Genomic DNA, 21,051 nt, shown 5'->3' with positions numbered 1-21,051 from the left:
AAAAGTGTCAAACACTTATGACATTTGTGATCGGTGGGTGTTTCCACAAAGAGCTGCAGATGCGAGTAGGGTCAGATGTTCCCTCTAAGCTGTGCGCATGTGCGCTTGCCCAGCTTCCTTCTGGGTGCCGCTCAGAAGATTTCTAGCAGCGCACACAGACAATTCTCACCTATTCAAAAAGATTTAATAAGGCGCAAGAGACAGCAATTACCTGAAATGTTCTTTCTCTTAAAATAAGCAAATAGTCTTGATATTCTGCTAATTTGCCTTACACTACTATGCAACTAAAATCCCTAACAACAAAATACAGCACAAGAGGTTAAAAACAAAACGAAAAACTGGCTCCATAAACGGAAGAATCTAACCAAGATATGCCTGCACACATTAACCAACAATGATCCCTCCCCACGTATGACTCCACCACACCTTTACCTTATGACTCTAAATTCTGCCCTAGAGTACATTAAGATACTACCGGACAACCTCGACTCTTCCTCTCTTGGCTCTCTGAAAGGTTAGCAGTCGTGTAGTTACATTCACTTGTTTTATGTTTGTTGTAACATGAATAACATTCACGTAACAGAATTTCTGTTACTCATTATGCCTTACCAAAATCATCACCCACACAATACAATCGAACTACCAGCTCAAATATCGGATACTGACTATAGGTAAGCAGGCTACTTGGATGTGTTACCAAATCCCATTCTTCCTCTTCTTTGAACATATGTAAAGCAAGTGCTTTGAAGCAGCTACCCTGTAAGTTAACGCATCATAAAACTCAAATATTAATTTGTTCTCTAAAGATTTTGAAAAGACAAATGTGATGTACAGCATTTCCTACTTTCGCATTACTAACATTACCCTGCAAGTAGAGAGCAACATTGCAATATCATTTACTTAGCCTACAAGGGATAATGGGTATGGACTATGTCTGGGATTACTCGTCCATAGTATCAGGGCACCTGATATTCAGACAGGAGAATGCTTATCACACAATCTGCATCGTTTCCAAGTGTTCAGAGTTCCTTTGGACATAGACCTTCACACATTTTATAGTAACTTGCTTCTATACAAAAACAGTTTCACTGAACACTTGTGTAATCCTACACAATGATATAAGGGTGGGGTATGTTTCAAACAATCTTGTATGCACTGCAAAAGAATTGTGTACATGCAGAGTCATGACATTCTTAAAACGTACATCATACGTTGAGACATTTAAATATGCCTTCATTGCAAAGTACAGTGGGTCTTCAAAAATCCCGGTGGGTGTTTACTGCTACAATCCCTCACTATTTATAGTGCTCTATCAACTAGTATTACAGGCAAGCACAAGGGCTGGGGAAGGGTATGGGAGGATGCATCACTCCTTGTGGGTAATGAACGAAGCATCACATTTCAAAGACCAAGCCAGACGTTTCAGCAGTACACTGGAGAAAATGTGTAGCGTGTTTGCTAAAGGAGTACCCATCTAGACAACAGCAACTTCTTTTTCTTTCTATGCTCAACTGCTGAGAGTTTTTCAATATAACCATGTGTTCTGTGTCTTTAGCATCTCTCAGCATCCTATTTAAGTGATCACAAAGAATTACAGAAGAAGGTTCCATAGTTACAGAAGAAGGCACTCAATCAGTTGTATCTCTGATGAATTAATGCAATTAACTTAAAAGGCATGAATGTGTGAATTTTTTCAATAGGCTCCATAATAAACCTCATTAAGGCGCTTGTTTATTTTTATCTAGGTTGAGGTGTGGAAGGATGGGCAAAACTACACACTTTATTATCTGCTCTGTCATTTCACTCCCTATTTCAGGAGTACAAGCAGGGCTCTAATCAGATTTGGCTCCCTACTTAGAGTCAAATGTTTTTTCAGGGAGTAAAACACTTATTAGCTTTTGCCAATAGGGATACTTTCTGCTTATTAAAAGCTGTTCTTTCCCCATAACATTCAGTGGAGCTTTGTGGGTTGAAGCACATTTTACTTTTTTAGGAAGTAAAAATGCATGGTGCATATATCTCTTGGCTCTAAGGCTGGTGTTCTCACTACTCACAGTAGAAAGTAATGTGCATAGTAAGCAGAGGCACAGGAATTTTGGATCATCATAGTCGAAGGTGCAGTTATTCTGATGCAGTTATCATCCTTACACAAATTATTAGATACATGTTCTCCTGGCCCTTGAATTACTTCATTAAAGAGGCACTTGAACTCCTTTCAGCATGTTTTTGACAAATTGCTTTTAATTGCCATTAATCCATCGGCTAATGAATTCTGTCTGAGTTTCTTGACAGCTACATCAGTTAAAAAGAGATATTTGAGGGCCACAAACACCAGGGACGTCATTCACAGCAGTAACAGGCTGACAAGCCAGCCTATTCAAGGAGTGGAACCCATCTACCCCAACACACCACCAAGAGCCAACCTACCTAATGGTCAATGAACAATAATGCACCAGCCCTGATAAAGACCTCTTGGGTCGAAACGCTTGTTGTCTGACCATGAGATCGCTTCAAGAATAAAATTCCCTTTTAAAAAAAAATAAGAATACAAAAGAGCATTTCTTTAAGAATAAATATTGTTTGTGCAAGATATCTGGGAACACAACTAAGAGATATTTGTGTTTTGTAATACAAATGAGTGATTTTCCAGTGACATAAAACATACAGGGACTCAATAAGACGAATTACTGTTATCACCACTTGGTCCGTAGGAAATTCCGTCGGATTACAACTGGTGGAGGCGGTGTAATTCCCCATTCATATTGCATCCACTGGACTCAATGTGGCTTTTTTGGTGGAATTATCACAGCAGAAATTCTGACGATTTCTGTGTCAAGTTGAGGATTTACGTCCAAGATTTTGCTGGAGGCAAATCTTCCACTCCAGGCCCAAAATCGTAATTTGGTGTAGTGGTAAAGTTGGCAGTAATGGAGTGACCACCAACTTTACCACTTACCACCAAACTCATAATGAGGCCGATATATTTCTCTGCGCAGAAGTACGTTTGCAAGGTACTGTGGCAGATATTGTAGTCTTGGACTGGTTTATGAGTTTTGTGTACAATCACAAAGCCATATTTAATTTAGCGTATGTGTTTTGAAAAAGTGTTGTAAGGTTTTTAAAGAATTGCAGTGGCTGGGAAGAGGAAATCGCTTTCCAAACGCTCCTCTGCAACCGTAGCTCACAAAGTGGCTTACCTCATTAGTCAGTTGCGCACATGGAAAATAATGTGCGCACAACAGCCAACCGTTTCCGCACATAAAGAAAAATAATTAGAGGGAACATTGGTCAGAGGGTGCAGGGGCAGTGCTCCGAGAGTTCCATTGGTGGCATGGAAAAAGCTGCAGATTGATTTGCAAACTGAAACAGCAGATGAGAGACAATAAAGATGAAGTGATGGAATGACGTCACATACCGGTCCAATCAGACGAAGGCACACCTCCCTTTGAGGAAATTGCCAAAGAGGAGCACCTCAGGTACGGAAGTCAGCCCTCGAAGTGCTTAGAGTTCATAGATTTTGGCGGGGCGGGGGCACAGGGCATCAACATATGCCTTTCAGTGCATCTCCGGCCTGATGCTCGTGGCTCCGTGTACCAAGATCCATGCACGGAAGAACAACTCCTAGGTTGATGTGAAGATGGACTCGCAGAATCGACCGTGGGGGCAGATGCTTAAAGGCCAATAAATGTTGGTAAACAGGAACCAGTCATGGTAGAGCAGCAGGGCAGCAAGACAGACTCAGGAGGGTGCGAGACGGGTCTAGGACACAAAGCACTCCAATAATTCCAGTTAGACAGAAGATTTACAAAAACGCACAATTATTAGGCCTTTAGAATACACACTATGCAGTTAAGACTTTAGGTAAGGATTATCACACAACTGCTACATATACATTTACTAATAGGGGTTCTGCTAAAGGAACACTGATGCTGTACCTTTATAAACCGTTAAGCAATATTTTCCAAAGTCAAGAGCATAAAACTTTAAAAAAAAATGTGGGCCTCATTACAAGGTTGGCGGTATTCTGGTGGTAATTCCACCACAATATGGCCAAAACGGAATTACTGTTACCGCCACTTGGTCCGGTGGAATTACTGCCAGATCACAAGTAGTTCCACGAAGTTGGCAATGGCAGTAATTCCACCAATGGTAATTCCGACGATTTTGCCAATTTTTGGCAGTAAGGTGGCAGAATTAGCTCCCACATTTTGCTGGAGGTTTTTTTCTCCGCCTCACCACCAAAGTTATAGTATGGCGGTGTGGTAATATTGTGATAACTGAGTTCATGGGGGTCCATAACCAATCTTTACAGTACCACTGCATTGCCGCTCTTTTTACTGTACCGCCGTACTTGTAATGAGGCCCTGTGTGTGGTAAAGAAGAGAAAATACAGCAAACAGCAATTTAGAATCAGCACAGACAGGTAAGTAAATTACATCAAATACTCAGTTAAACCGAAGACAAGGTCCCTAGTTCTTAAAAAAGCCAAAACATGCTAAGAATTGGGTCCTAGTGCCCAAAACTCACAAGTGCCACAATATTAACTTTGCAGGAGGACAGGGGTGTTGCTAGGTCTGGAAAAGATCTGGGGTTACGAGAGATTGTTGGGACTCGGGGTAGCTAGCCTTTTGGTTGTTGCTCCCGAGCTTCTATCCGGGCTACAACCAAAAGACCCGGGGATATACCCCCCCCCCACCCCTCCCCAGCAACACCTCTGCTGGAGGATTTGCTACGTGATTCGTGAACAAGAGTAGGCAAATCCAACCGTTGTGAGTAAATGTTCCAGAAGAATAATTTTTAAAAAAGTAAAGCTCTTACAAGTTTCACTCCCTATCACGCCACTCTAGGGCAAGCCCAAGGGGGTATCCTTGACCACACCACCTATTTTAGCAAGGGAGAGCTAGGGTTTGGACTTTACACCCATACAACTCTATGGCGGGAGAAGGGGGGTAGAAATAGCTAAGCAAATTCACCCACTTTACTCCTATTCCTTCATCATCCACTTCAGAGCTTCTCGAATCTGTTGGGGCCACTAACTTATGTGCTGTGTCTGGTCAGAGAGATCTAGGGGCTGCGGGTAAAGAAGGCACTTTTGGCTTTTGCATTAGGTCCGCATAGTCCACGGTTCCATACACGGGTGATAATATTCTGAAGACTGGGCAGCTGGACACACTTGGCACAAAAGGATGAACACCACCACAGAACAGCAAACTCAGGAGACCTCCAGGAGACGAAGATAGGTTGCAGTGAAAGTCATCATGGATAGGCAGCAACAGGCAATCCTCACAGTGTGAATAAAGGAAGGATCAGGCTCATCACAGCATATTTTAACCAAGAAGGGCTGAAACCGCAGGGGCAGGCATCTTGTTCCATCATTTGAAAATCCATGAAGTTCCAAGAGTGAACTTTGTATGGGAGAGCTGCAGCGAGGCAACCTTGGAGAGAGCTGGCCAATCCACCGGGCTGCGCCACCGTCAGATATAGGTTTCTAAAAGGGTGTGTGAAATGTGTTCCTGGTAGTGTGTTCAGTTTCCAGACGACTATGTGGTGTGCACGTCTAAATAGTGAGATTACAGTAATTGTAGGTCATGTGTGGTTGTGTTCCGTATGTGCTCATCACACTGGGCACATCTGTGTATGCATTTTCTGTATGTTGTGGACAGGAACAAAAAGCATCCATATATTTGTGTGCACTTGCATGTGCTTTTTCAGAGACAAAGAGAGAGGGCGACACATCGAGGGAGACAGAGAGATGACAGACTATTGTGGAGTTTGTAGAAAGATATACCAAGCTCGAGAGACTGGCGTGATTGTGGAGTATGTGGGGAAGAGAGAGAAAGAGACAGAATATTTTGTGAGAGGCAGGATACAAATTACACTGTATGACAAAACATACAGGATCCTGATTTTCAGCAAAGCTACCAGGCCAGCCAATGGGGAGAGAAGGTCGAGCTGCGAAAACCTGTGCATTCCTTTAAAATGCACCTGATGGATGAGTACATGCATAGATGGTCTGCTTTTAGGGGCAATACTTTTAAGATGCAAGTTACTAGCCAGCCATAAAAAGTCACTTGCCACCTCATTTCTACACATGCACACCATTTCATACTCGCCAAGAGCCAATTATCACTTGCCATTATTTTCTGGAGTCGTTTCCTCAAAACACAACGAAAGTTGAGGAGTACAGTTTTGCTAGCCCTCGTAGATCCGTGCAAATCCACATATTAGATCCATTTCTTGCGTAACAGGAATCTGTTCTGGGGTATCCCGGAAGCCATGCTGATCTGGTTAGCTCCCAGGGATGGCACACAGTAGTTTCGTTACTACTCTGCCCCTGGTCAATGCCTTTGAGCTACGTCATAACACGAGATGCACCCAGAACCACAAACAAGATGGATGCCAGGAACAAAAATAACTGGCAGCATTGTGCCCAAGCCTGTAGCTTATAAGAACTTGGCGACTCCAAGGCAACGGGTGCCCTACAACTATATGCATGCGACATTCGATCTATGTGGCCATTTCTTATTCCTGTAAACATGCATCTTAAATCAGATTTAGAACTACAATTATTTTAATGATATATTTGTGATATTAACAAGTCATCTTGTGTACGTTTTGAAATTAACTATCTTAAAGCCTGTTTATTATTCACTTTTTATTTTACTGTGTATCATTTTGAGAGCTGGACTAAAAAGTGTTCTGCTCCATCTGGATGATCTGCTTCTCCCAATTTCTGAACAAGAGCACCCCAGGAGTTTAGGTCTTTGAAGATGTGTGCATCAGGCCAGGGTTGGGGATTCGTGAATGGTGTTCCACTGTCACGGTTTAAGAAGACCTGGTCCTCTGCAAGGCTGCACTTGCACCCTTTCCCGCTACAGTCCTCCCTGCCAAGTGACCGATGTCACAGTACCCACCCCCACCCCCCTCTTCTTGCTTCCATGCTGGCCCTCTCATAAGGAAACTCTTGCATTCTCTTCCTGCCCTGCTGTGGCGCCACACTGTTCATGTCTTGCCCCGCCCCATACGTACTCGGCTTTGCCCAAGTAATCCCATCAGGCAATACATTGCAAATCTCACCTGTAGCCCTGCCAGCGCCCCGAGTGTGATCAAGCTAGCTTTGCCCAACCAATCTAATCCATGACCTCAGTTTCACCTACCCAGAGCAGCCTCTCTCGGAACTCAGCCCTGTGCTGGACTTTACTCTGCCAAGCCCGTCATCCAGGTAGGAGCTGTCTGAGCCTGTCAGTATGCGTGACCCAAAGCTCACCTTCGTGCTTTGCTGGCATGTACCTCGCTCCCTGTACCTCCCGTCAGCCACCTGTTTTCTTAGCTCACTGGTGACCTGCCGCGGGATTATGTATTCTGGGAACAGCCTTTGCTTAACAAGAATCGGCCTGCCATTTTCTCTGCACTTTGCCTACAATCCGAGTTGCCATCGCAAAGGAAAGCCTCATGCTCTCCGATTTAGCAAAATCGGCCTGGGGCTTTCAAGAAATTAGCATTGGCGACAGGTAGACCCTCTCCTTCTAGAAGCGTCCCGCTACCCTCCTGCTGGTCTGCTCCCAAAGGCTGTTCGCGCTCCGGTTGCGCACATGGCGCATCTCCTGCTGCTAGAATCCAATGATCTTCCAGAATGCTCTTTTTTGGGTTAACGTAGCTGTTCCATCTCTTGGCCTTTCATCTTGCACTCCACAGCCAGATCGATTTCAACTGGTGAACTCAACCTTCACCCGCTGTCAGATTCCAGAAGCCATGTTCTCCCTGGTTTCCTGGACAGTCAAGCTTGCATGAGGTAGACTGCCTCCAATAGTGTGTGCATTATTATAGAGAGTCTATGGATCAGGTGCAGCCACTCCATAACAGCTCTTGGGCTCCTTTTAATTTGTTTGTTGCCCAAAATGGGCGGTTGTGTTCACTTGTAAGCACAGAAAGAGGACAAGCATCCCTTGTGCTGTACCTTTGGACATCTCCCACCCGCGATGGACCGTTAGACCAGTCAGAGATCCACACCCTTAGTGTAATCCACAAGACTATTCAAGTTTAGGGCCCACTGGCCCTAGGAGCATGTTCACGTTTAATGAAAGCACATACACGACAAGCTGTTCAAAATACTCAAGAAACAAACAGGACCTTCAGAATCAAAGCCCTTGCTACGCATTCATTAATTCTACAGGCAGGTAAAGGCACGCACTATTACACGGATGTTGCATTTGGTTACTGTGCTGGGATTTTATTAAACACAACCTAAAGATATTCCACACGATGTTGCTACTGTGCCCATTTTGCTCTCGAGATGTGCAAAGCCCAGTCCTTTCTGATACAACTGCATCTTGGAAACACAGGATTAAAGATACCAGAGGAAGTCTGCACACACAAGCATTGGCAAAGCTAATAGTTTTGGCTTTTGCCGTGGTTCATCACGTTTTACATTTATAGAAAAGCGTTTGCGGTTGGCCAATGAAGGACAGATGGAGCACAAAGGCCACGCAAGCGGAAGGGGCTAGTCAACGCGTGGGCAGTTGGCCTCTGCCGGCTGATTAAATACTCCAGTGAATAAAGTCTCACACTAACCACGCAAGAACTGTGCAGCTCTCTCAAACGGACTGGTTTCCACATCTTACTTAATTCACAATTTATACAGATAATACTTTGAAGCCTAAATACATAAAGCTACTCACATACAAACCAGCACAAGATTTCCAAATATTCTTGATCAGATAATTTGATCAACCATTCAAGTTCATAAGTTTGACAAATAGAGTTTTAATGATACAAGTGATTTATAACGCTCCTGTACACAAGGGATTCTAGGCGCAACAAGACAAGCAAGGGTAGACTTACTAGGCCTAGTGTCATTTAGATCGTGCAAGTGCCAGGGGAAGGGAAAGTGCAATGGCGAGAACGCAGTAAGTGCTGCCAGGGTGGTGGCTTAAGTGCAGAGAGGCAGGGGACTGTAGGGTTGCAGATACAGTGCTAAGTGGGTGGGCAGCCCAGAGGCAGTGCGTGGGGCTTCTGGACACAGGTCGTACAGGAGCCTGGTGCCGTGAGGTTCAGAGGGCGACTAGATAACCAGTTAGCATAGCAGACAGAAGTATCAGCAGGGGAGAGAGAGAGAGAAAGCGGAAGCGAAAAGGAAGGTCTGGAGTTGCTTCTGGAACCTTAGGGGGTCCTGCACAATTTTGAGAGAGGCAAGAAGGCTGGTCCAGAGGGAGGCACCAGCCGAGGAGAGAGAGATCTACCCCCCACTCTGCCTAGAGAAGTGTCTGACCCTCAGAGTTGAAGGTGGATGAGCAGAGGGCTCGAGAAGGAAGATGCTTAGGACATAGGAAGAGAGTTGGATGTAGTGTGGTCTCTTGGCCACAGAAAGGCTTGTGGGCGATGCAGAGGGTCTTGAACTTGATACTTGCAGCCACCGGGAGCCAGTGGAGAGATTTCAGGGCTGGAGAGATATGATCCCTGGGCTTGAGGCCAAAGACAAGCCTCGCAGTCCTATTCTGGATTAGTTGCAGAGGGTGTAGAGTACAGGAAGGCAGATTGAGAAAGAGGCTGTTGAAGTAGTTCAGCCTAGAAAGAACCAGGACTCTGGAGACAGTGAGCTGCTGGGGTAAGAAAGGAAGAATACCTCTGAGGAGGTGCAGCTGGTAGCGTGACTTCTTGGAGATGTCAGATGTGAGGAGAGCAGGAAAGGGTGGAGTCGAAGAGGACACCAAGGTTCTTTGCCTCACAGGAAGGTGCGGGTGGGGGGCCAGAGTGCAAGACGGAAAGAGGGAGCAGTGGTCCCAATGAGAAGGATCTCTGTCTTACTGGCATTAAGGCAGAGATCTCTGGAGGCACATCATTCCGGAATCACGGATAGACAGTCAAGTATGAGCAAAAGATCAGAGGAGGCTGAGAGGAGCCTGAAGGAGAGCGGAGTGTCATCCGCCTAACACTGAAAGATAGCCAAAGATTTGCTGAACATTTTTACTTTTACATTTGTAACATTATACAATCAATACTAATTCCCACAACATTTTTGTAAAAAACAGAATCTCATAATACTGTGATATAACAAATGGACTTAATGGAGCGTTTTACTTAAAATATATTGTAGTTCTTCCTTTTTTTAATTAATCAGGAGAAGGGCCAGGGGAACAGAACCACAATGTACATTGTGCTTGTAGAAGTTCTCGGTGCTCAACGGGGTCGAGTCAGTTTCAGGGCGCTTTGCAGCTCCTGCAAAAGAGTTCAAGATGGGAGACCACTGTGGGTATCGGGTGGCAGGCAGTTTGGTGAGCGAGACTGGATGGAAGACTGCAGGCTGGCCTACACGGTGGTTCGGGGTCAGGAACCGCCGTCTCAGTGCTGGATGGTGGGTCTGAAGCACTGGTCGAGGCGTCTCGGATGACACTGGTGACTGAGGCATGACAACAGTCAGCTGTGAGTCAGCTGCAGCTCTAGGGGTTGACTGGCTCGAAAATGTCCATTAAGGCAGACGCTGGTTGATGCTCATCTATGCCCTCCCCTTAGCTTCTTCACCGGGCTCGTGCCGTCCTTGAATGTGGGTGGCCCCAAGCTGAATAGTGTTGCAGGCAACAGCCTTGTCCATGGTTTAGTTTAGAGACTCTCTGGCACTTCCCAACTAGGAAGCTTGCTTGCACAGCCTAGCAGGGCACGCTGTGGGCTGGGCTGGGCTGGGCAACGTTTCTGCAGCTGCTGGAGGGTACTGTGGATTCACTATCTCCCTCTGTTCCCTAGGAGATGTTAAGGGGAGGAATCCTGCTTTCCTTTTGGAGTTCCTGGTCTTCCTACACTGGTGGAAGATGTGAGGCAGACTGTACCTTTAGCCAGGGTTCAATGCAGAGTTCTTCTTGCTACTCTTTGGAAAGTCTTCAGATGATCTGTCCAAAAGAGGGGCTCAGCCCCCTTTTAAATGAAAATGGGCCAAAGTGATTAATGAAGGCCTAACATACACCAATGAACCACTCCGGGGTCCCCACCAACAATCGCCTGTATGCATGAGGTCATAACCAGAGTGCTTTGCAACAGAAAAGGTAAATGGATGAAAACATAATACTAAGTCCCACCCATCTTCCTGTCTGTTGTGGATCAAAGGGCCTCTCCAGTTAATGGAGCTCTCTGTGGTTCCCGATTAAAGCGACAGGTCTCCCTTGAAGACCTGGTGCGAACAGACTGTCTCCATCAATCCATATACCCCCTTCTGAATGGAGTCCCCCTGCGGTGGTTGCCTACTGTTAACACATTGTCCCAGACAGGACAGGTCACAGCCCTTGATACTGAGAGGAGTGACCTGGCTTCAGGTTGACACAGTGCATATCAAAGGTTGTTGAGGTTTCCTGTCTTTTGTTAAACCTCTGCAGACAAGCCCCATATGGGCCTGTTTGAAGTGTACTCTATTAGTATGGTAATTATGTTAATTGCTGCCACCATCTGCAGAGGGTAAACAAATGGACAGGGCAGATCCACGTAGCCTTTGATGGTTCATTAGGCTGGCCATGGCAGGAGGAAGGGTTTGCCTCTCCCCCCACCTCCCCCTTTTGAGATGCCTTGATGTACTCTTGGCTGTCAAATTCCAACTACATACGACCAGGGTCGGACTGGGCCAATCGTCTCACGCACCAATAAAAAAGTGGCCCACAGGTGCAAATGGCTTATCATTCCTTTTGTGACACTGTTTGAATAGTAACAAAAGGAGAGGTGTTTTGACAAAGTGTGATGCAAATTGTGCATTTTAAAAGAACATGTATTCAGCAACACTGGTCACAACTACTAGCCGACAAGTGAATGCACTCAAAATGACCCAAATTGGCCAAATAAGTGGCCCCACACCAGCATTTTGTGTTTTTGGTTTGGGAACTATAGGCCAGCCCGAGCCTGGCAGTAAATCTCCAGCTAAATGGGAACACTGGGCCAGGGTCTCATCTTACTACATACAGCGGTCGCCTGGCTATTCCTACTCCTGGAGCCGGTTCTAGGAATTCGTGAGTCCGTGCAGAGCAAAAAGGGTTGCCTTAATGCCTGGGCAAGCATTATTTAACCGTGTGCACAGACCAGCCGATTAGAGAGCTATGTTCACTAATTTCATAAAGTGCCTAAAATTATTTTGTTCATTTTTTCCACCAGTCTCTCTGGTGCGCGCTCTCTCTCTTGCTCTGACTTTCTCTCTCTCTATTACTCTGGCTCTCTCTCGCGCTCTGGTACTCGCTCTGGCACTCACTCTCGCTCTGGTGCACACGCACTCTGGCATAAGAGACAGTGAAGAATTTTATGCTGCATGAAGAGTTTGTAAGTGGCCTGATAAAATGACATGTAATACAGTCTATGTGAATTGCACGGTTATGCTGAATCAGCCACCCCAAAGCCAGAACGAAGAGCCGATTGTTGAATTTCAACATTTCACCCCGAATGCCTTTTGAGGTATGTCTGGAATGGAAGCTCTGTTCTTAAGTATGCCATTTGCAGGCAAGGACCGAGTATAGCAGCTGCTTCACTTGTCCCACAGGTGCATAGGAAGGCAGGGATGCTGGATAAATGTTACTCAACCAGAAATCTGCATATGCCCTTCATCATCCTATCAGATCTTCCCTACATCAGTTATATTTAGCTTGTATATATAAATTTGGATTCCCCCTTATCATTGGCTTGGTTTGTAACGTGGTGCTGGGTTTTGGTACAGCACAGTATTCTCATTTTGCTGCCCCAGTACATCCCCGATTACTGCCTGTCAAAAAGCTATGTAACACCAACTGTATAAAGACTTTTTTCTCATAATAGTTTAGAGGCACGGACGAAGCAGTTGCTGGTTGTCTGAGCCCCGCTTAAGTGAAAAAATAAAACTATGGCCTTTGAAAATCTTCTGTGCTGGTGCCTCATTAAGCTGCTTATGGACACAGGCGGGTGTTATGAAAGGTACTGCCCACAAATTGGCGACCCATAAGGGATCTCGTCGCAGTTAAGATCCAGTTGGAATATTTTGTCACGGTCGGACAGCAGGCACTGGACAGGTGGAGGTCATGGAGCGCACTGTGCAAGGTGGACAGAGGTTTCCTGCAGCCACAACTTCACACACCAGCTGGTCTCTTCGACACATTGATCTCTGCAACTGAGGTTCCCCAGTCTGTAAGTGGAAGGGGGACTTGCATTCCTGTCAGAAGACTGCAGGGAAAAAAGGGTGAGACCGTTCATGCACAGAGCGTGTTGCTCTAATGCAGAATGATGTTGGAAGGTCTGATGTTATGAATATGTAATGTATTTTCTATGGGAGCCATAGAGAAAATACACCTTGTGTACAGAGGTTGAAACCATGGGGTGGATGAATCATGAAACTAGCATGTAGTTTGTATTGATTGTGGGTGCACTGCGTTAAGTGGGACATAATCAATGCAACCTTGTGATCACAAGAGATAGTGACTGTACAGAAATGGGAAATTTGTGCACTAAAGGAAGTGTGGGGGTGCATTGTTGTAAGAGTCATTCAGAATTGGAAAAACATGTGGTACTCCCCTGCAAGGTAGGCCAGGATGGGAGTGGAGGATCAAGAAAGGCTTAGGGGTAGCGTTTTTGCGCAAATGGCACAAATACACCGCCAACAACCCTGATTTGCAATTCCCAGAGCATGAGTATTTTGACCTAAAAGAAATATTTAAGGGAAACGTTAGCCACTAAGGATGACAAGGCCATTAGGCCCCTGCACTGGGAAACATACAATGAGAAGATTATGCTAGTCAAAAATCTATGAGAGAAGCACAGATTAAAAAAAAAATGAAAAAATAAAAACAAACACCACAATCCGAAAAGGATAAAAGCGCACCTATACGATCATAAAGAGATGAAAAAGGATTGGGAAGAGAGGAACTGAAGATAACATGAGAATTAAGGGTATGCATGTAACTAAGGCTTGTCCCTCAGCAGGACACCTGAAAAAAAGAGTGATCTTAGAGTATAAGAGACCCGTTGTTAGAATGTCTAATGGCGAAAGGCCTCCCCACCAACCCGCTAGCGGGTACCTGGTGATAAGGTGCTCTCCTTGCCACCTTGTGCCCACAGGATTACAGCCCATGACACAAACCACGGAAAGGGTAGTATTGGCATGGATCAAAAACAGGGTATAAGGAATAGAACAAACCAAAGTGTATGTGCCACAGCAACGAGCTACACTTATATTTGCAATAGCACAAAAGCTATGCAAACAAATGTGGCTGTTACATAAAAGAGTAAATGAGAGACATAGCCAGAGCGAGCCAGAGACACACACGCACACACACAGAGCGAGTGTTCCGAGAGACACACAGAGCGAGCGTTCCGAGACACACACAGAGCGAGCGTTCCGAGACACACACACACACACAGCGAGCGTCCGAGACACACACAAACAGAGCGAGCGTCCGAGACACACACACACACACAGAGCGAGCATCCGAGACACACACAAACAGAGCGAGCGTCCGAGACACACATACACAGAGCGAGCGTCCGAGACACACACACACACACACACACACACACACACAGCGAGCGCCGGGGAAACACACACACACAGCGAGCGTCGGGGAAACACACACACACACACACACAGAGCGAGCGTCCGAGACACACACACACACACACACAGAGCAAGCGTCCGAGACACAGACTCCAACCACAACGCTACCAGGACTATACTGCACGGATGATCCAAAATAACAGTGAAACCAGGTATGTAGTTGTCCGGGCAGCCTCGCAAATGTCAGTCTTGGGTTGATTAAGCCATCTGTAAAGTAGCACTGCCCTCTTAGCCAAAGAATGTTCTGAAGAAAAAGGCTTGCTTCTCAGCTAATTTGCATACCCATAATGCCTCACTGTTGTGGCTCAGAACCGGAGGTGAACTTCCATCGATGGCTGGAGTCAAGGCTCACGCTCCACAGAACCCCTAGTAACCATCGCTGGAAATTCACTTGCAGTTCTGAGCCACAACAGTGAGGCATTGTGGGTATGCACACACTTTGAGGTGTGGGGTAGGTATGTTTAAACTTCAGCTATAAACTGACACACTAAGGTCCCCTCGAAGCAATCTATGCTGGCAATATGGTTCGACTGCAGGGGCAGGACTAATCAATCTTTATAAAAAGAGCAGAGGCTGAGAGCAGGATGCAAGTGAGATTGGAATAAATGCAAGGGCATTTACAGAACTTCAGTCAGTTCTGAGAACAGGGATTTCTGCATCACATACTCAGCCCCATAGGAGCCTTCAAATCTATAACTGAATTTTAGGAAATAAAAAAAAAAAAAAAAAAAAAAAATAGAAAATCAGCAGGGTACTGACTGACCAGACATTCTTAATTGACAAGATACCTGCCAAGGCCTCAATGCAAAACTTAAATTTAAGCACTGGATTACCCACCCAAAGACATGGTTGCTTGCCCAGGGGAACACTTCAAGACGCTGGGTTGTCTCTGGACAAGAAGGCCTGCAGGGTATAGGGACCAACGCAAGCCGTTGGATATCCAAGCATCCTAAACCAGAGCCACGCCCATCAGAGACCAGGAGTGAAGGTGCAATGGAGTCCTTCTATATTTGGGAAACCAAAACACCCTTTCTTCACTGCACCATTGAGCAGGATATTAATGTTGTGCCTCATAAAAAGGATATAGATAGGGGCCACTTGAGCCGAAAGGCCTCCCAGATGCGTGTTACCAGTGTTAGGTTAATGACATAGGTCCTCCACTCCTCCCTGTGTTGGAGGGATGCTTGTCCCGCGTTTGCAGTCGAGAGTTAATTTGGCTAAGAGAGTAGTAATGGAATTAAACATATTTGAAGAGCTAATTTCTGTTGTCATTTTTTAAGCAGAGACATTTTTCCTATTGCATTTTGTTGATATAAAAATAAATGTGTTCTATAAATTACTACAAATGGTGAATAAAATGCTCACATGGAATTGCCTTACTGAGCGTGTATGTAGAATGACGTACTTTTTTTTTTAGGGGAGCTGGGGCGTGGGAGGGTGTTCTGTTTATTCCAAACACACAGGGTGGAAGGAAGCACTATTGTGTACCTTCGGTTCTAAATCAATGTTTTAATGCTGGTCCAACATGAATTCCTTGGCAGCGTCTTCCCGCCACTGGCTCCTTGCAGCACCAGGCCTTGGTGCGGTGCGACATTGCACGCAGCGAATAATCCGTTTGGACATGGATCCTGGTGTTCGATACACATTCTCATTCAAGATATCACTGCAAGCCGTGTGGGCTTCGCACGGCCTTGCAAGCCGGCAGGTCCGGAGTGCAGAGTCCGGGCTCCACGTCCTCACATCAGTCTCAGCCGCTGATGAATAGGAATGCAAAGCACGAGATACCGTGGGTTTGACGAGGGCGTTGACAGGCCGCGTCATACCGTGGCTGCGCTGGGACAGCGCCGCTTTGTTCCCAGATTCTGCCCCAGAGGCTCCTGTGCCAGAAGGTTTCCTTGATGTCTACTCTCAGGTGTGCACACAAGGGCCTGATTGCCGTCGCGGTTTGCAAACTATTACATATATTTATTTTAACAACCAACAGTACTCTTAATTTGTTGTCGATGCATAAGAAAATAAGCCAAGTGTAGATGCCGATATGGGTCTAGTGGCTAAAACATGCTCTGAAAACTGAATGTCCTCTGGCCATGCCCTCTGTGGTGTGCTCCCGACTGCCCTGTAGTGGAGGGAGATATATATATATCTATGTGAGCAGGAACCAGAAGTGAGCTACTGGGACAAATAGGTGCACACCATCTGTTTAAAAAAATAATGTAAAAGTAAATTGATCTTTTAGATCATGCTTCATGCCCGAGACCAGCAGCCTCCAAGCGCAGGTCCGGGTTTCGAACCTGTGATGCTCTGCAAGGTCTTGCTTCCAAAACAAGCGCGTTGCCACCAAGCTATATTGATGGAGTTGAGCCTGGCCATGTGGACTGCAAGTAAGTCTGGTTCCATGCCAAGGCATGGATGGGGACACTGCTGACCCGGAAAGCAGACTTAAGAAGGCCTTTGTGTCAGAGCAGGAAGCTACCTGGAGGTGGCCATGGGTGGGGATCTGCAGAATCCCCCTCCTAGTCCATGCCCCTTTCAAAGCCAGGTAGCCACAGCAACACTCCTTGAACTTCCTCCTACAGTCCAGTACCACAGATACACAGGAGGGCAGTGGCAGAAACCCCATGTGGCCAGAAGGAGAATCATGACTCGAGGGACAAAGATTCGGGTGACTAGCAGGCCTGTAGCCGCTATATGCCTACCGAAGCCAGACACACCCATAACACAGAGTACTGCCACATACCGGGGAACCCCGCCTGTCCAAAGGGACACTAGCGGGCATACACTCACACCAAGAAAAGAAGATGCAGCCGAAGAAGGCAGTTCCCCAGGCCACACCGTGGCGTCTTGTATGCCAGGTATGAGCCTTGTGGAACTATCAGATGCTGGGGAATAAGCACTGCTGAAATTTGTATCGGCACACATGCCCTCAATGCAGGATCCCATGTGTGTGCTGTGTGGTGGCGTGCCTGCGCTGTAGGAAGTCCTGGAGCAAAGTAGGTGCAGGGAGCAGCCGCAGACCCCAAGGAAGAAAGCGAGTCTTCTGCCCAGTCAGGCATCCAGGCACTTTGAAGCCTTGGTGGACTGCTGAAGAGCTATGAAGCAGCCACAACTGTACCAAGCCATCACGAAGCATGGCACGACCAAGACACAACCCATCAACACCATGCCATACCACACAGACAACATGAGGAAGAGGCCTGACCAGCAGTCAGCCACAGCAGATTGAAGAGCAGGACAACAGGCAGACGTATCCTGGAGACCATCCAAATTGGAAAGCGAGCCTGAACAGAGTATGCCACTTGGACTGCCCAAGAGAGAATTATCTTGAGGGCGTCACAAGGCCAGAACTCCAGGAAGGCACTGCATCCCTTTTGAATAGAGTGGGGCGCTCAATCCCGATAGAGGTGCACTGGGTGCTATATATTCCCGAGACTCTGCTTCGATCCTGGATCAAGATGGAGGCCAGTGTGCCCATTAGTGGGATAAATGAATGCACCATAGTTTGTCCCTCTCCTGAACCATTTAATTAAGCTGTTCCAGAGTAGGAACACCCTTTCAGTTGTAGATAAACCCCCCAGGCCTCCTGGGTGTGTATCCCATTGCCTACCCCAGCAAAACAAATTAAAACCCTTGAACGCAAAGGTCTGCCACATGTGTACCAATTGCCCATTTCAGAACACAGGCAGTCAACCCTTCCAGAAATTAGAACATTTTACGACTCATGCCAATTGCTTGGTGTGGCGGTACCACAAGGGAAGGCAGGACGGTGGGTGACAGGAACCATCCAACATCCCCAATGTCCCAGTGATTCAGTCGAAGCACTTGCGTAGCGGAGGATAGCTCAGGGGCAACGTGCTAGCGTGTTATATATAAAGCAATTACAATTACCAAAACTCCCCGATACCGAGAGGCTAAACCTTTACTAACAGGAACGAACACCAGCCTGAAACTGTCTGCGAGGCCCCAGCTCTGCCGTTGGAACACTTTCGAGAGGGCAAAGGAGGCGCAGCGCGATATTTTAAATAAAATAGGCAATTTGATTACTTTACACACAACTTGCCAGCTTATTCCCCATGTTCATTAAGGATTCAAAAAGGGGTTACAGTAACTCACCTGTGGTAACAGAAATAAAGGAAAACTCTTCATGAATAAAGAATGACTACCGCAAATGGCTTCAAGGCTGTACTGCGGTTTCGGTCCTTGGTTTTGGGGTCTGATGGCTCAGGGCCATTGCCATTGGTTTGTGGCACGAACAAAGGTTATTTAGATGTGGGATTGAACTACCCAGAAAAATAAAATGAATACGCCTTTTCGCTTTCACAATCCTTCCATTCGTATAATGCTGTGCCAAGCTACTTGTTCAAACTAAGAGAGGGGGATAGAACAACCAGGTGCACAGGTAAGGCAACCAGAGGACTTGATACTAATGTAGAACTAAATGATTTAACATTGTACAGCTGAGCATTTCAGGTTATTAAAGTAATGGTATAAAAGTGTTGTCTGCGTGACTATTTTAAGCGCTACATGAACTATTAGCAAATAAAAGACAGGGATAAACTAGTTACCAATAATTCAAAGATGAATAACTTGTTCAAGACTAGTACCCCACTCCCACATGGTCCGATGGAGACTATGGACACCCGGTTTCATCTTAACCTCCCTAAAATGTTTCAGGTGCTGCATTGTGGGTCCAGAAAAAAACAAATAAAACTTCAGACGAGCCAAGATGAGAAAAGACCAATCAATCCAAGAACCTACACTTGAGACCTACGTAATGAAGAGCATCCCGTGTTGCCGTTTCACCAAAAAGACATTCGCCAATTACATTGGGATATACCGCAATGGTGCTAGCGATTGTGGGCTTTGTAAACAGTTTGTATTTGGATGATAATGTTAACTGCGACTGAAGCTTTTCCATGTAAGGGATTATGTTGGGGGAAATAAACCCATGTTGATTGCTTCAATTTTGATTCATGAGAGCCACCAAAAGTTTAGGACCTGAATTTAATCAAATTAATTTTGATTTTAATAGATTAGAATTGTTACAGGTGGTCTCTCTTAAAGACGGTTTTGAAAGTTCCTGTTTTTTTTCTTACTTTTCAATTTTTTTCTTCCCTTTCAATTTTATTGGAATGTACTATATCTGTTGAGATGCGAAAAGGAAGGGACAATGATTTATCCCCTTTCTTTTTTTGTTGAATGTTTTCTTTTTATCTCATGTATGTTTGTTAAAGGTTATTTGATTAACCACACAACCATTTTTTTTTTTATAACAAAAAAAATAAAAATAAAAAGAATTGGGATAACTCCCGTACAAGAATAGCAATAATTCTTTATCAGTTGGCAAGCGATATCACCAAACCCCTAATACGGTTGGGAGTGTAGTACTCAGCGGAGTATCACGCTATATGGTTTGCGTGTCCATGCTCATTTTCATGTGTACACTGGTCATTTCCCCATTCAGTGCATGCAACTCTGCTTGTTTACGCAGGAAACGCCAACCCCTCCCTTATGATCAGGAGTATGCATTAAAACGAGCCTCATGATCTTTCTGCCCAAGGACATATTCTGAAATGCCCCCCCTCCCATCACTCTGGGGAGAGGTTACTGTCCACGCCATTGAATGCTCAATCTACACCTACAATTCAGAAAATTACTAGAAACCTGGCTCTTCAACACCACAGATTCAAACTGAAAAACCGAAACAACCGAATGCGAAACACAAAGGACAACTAAATTTAGGATGACAACACCCAGAACCACCAGAAGAAACTCTTACTACAACAGTAGAGACACCGCTAAGTCGAATAGGACACAAGCGAGAGCCATAAGGATGGAAATCAGCATCCCTAGCCAACTCCAACCAACAACCTCACCCGCCCCATATTTGCTATCAGGTATCATACTTGTATAGAGTTGGATGAATGCTAGCAGTTGCCACACTTGAACTAAGTCATGGACATTGACCATATGGAGTTGTGAATGAAGGCAGGTGCCACCCCTGGACGTAATGGCAAGTTTCAGCATGTGCCACGCTTCGAAGGGGCTGGGAACGATAGCTTGCATAAACAACGGAATAAGATGAACGCCAACCACCTGCCACATATGGATGGAGTAGCCTTGGCACCAAATGTACTGGCAATGCTCTCTGGCCCAGATTTGAAGAGACAAAAAAATGCCTGCCTGCCCCGCATACAGACAGGTGTCACATAGGTGGCCGAGGCCAAACTTGGGCAAGGCTATGAATATGAATGAATGCCATGTATGAAAGCGATTTTGAGCATCGGACGGCTCAGATCAGGACTGAGGCGTAGAGATGTCCTGCACCCCTCATGGAGAGAATGCAGAAATTTAGCAACTCAGGTCCAGACAGCAACGCCAATTAACCAATCCACTAAAAATTTCACCCCTCTGCATACACCTCTCAAACCAAACACAACCACAAGCCTACAACATAACAATCCACACAAACTTCACTACACTGCAACAACAAAACAAACCACACAGACTTG

The 21,051-nt window shown here is 45.7% G+C and overlaps 1 protein-coding gene across 8 annotated transcripts in view; it reads right to left on the bottom strand.

Moving 5' to 3' along the window:
• The window catches only part of CCDC120 (coiled-coil domain containing 120), a 573,003-nt gene that overhangs the window by 112,070 nt on the left and 439,882 nt on the right, over window positions 1-21,051 (bottom strand). For 2 of the 8 annotated variants that reach the window (XM_069645501.1, XM_069645500.1), the window contains exon 3: window positions 3,416-3,759. The exons of the other annotated variants lie outside the window; for them this stretch is intronic. The gene's annotated coding sequence lies outside the window, so the exon portion shown is untranslated. The remainder of the gene's footprint in view (window positions 1-3,415; window positions 3,760-21,051) is intronic. 8 annotated transcript variants of the gene reach the window in all.

This window comes from Ambystoma mexicanum, chromosome 2p, assembly GCF_040938575.1.
Source record: "Ambystoma mexicanum isolate Mex_15411 chromosome 2p, UKY_AmexF1_1, whole genome shotgun sequence".
In the NCBI taxonomy this organism is placed as follows: domain Eukaryota; kingdom Metazoa; phylum Chordata; class Amphibia; order Caudata; family Ambystomatidae; genus Ambystoma; species Ambystoma mexicanum.
The sequence above is the reverse complement of the archived record's forward strand: the minus strand, read 5'-3'. Positions and strand labels throughout refer to the sequence as shown.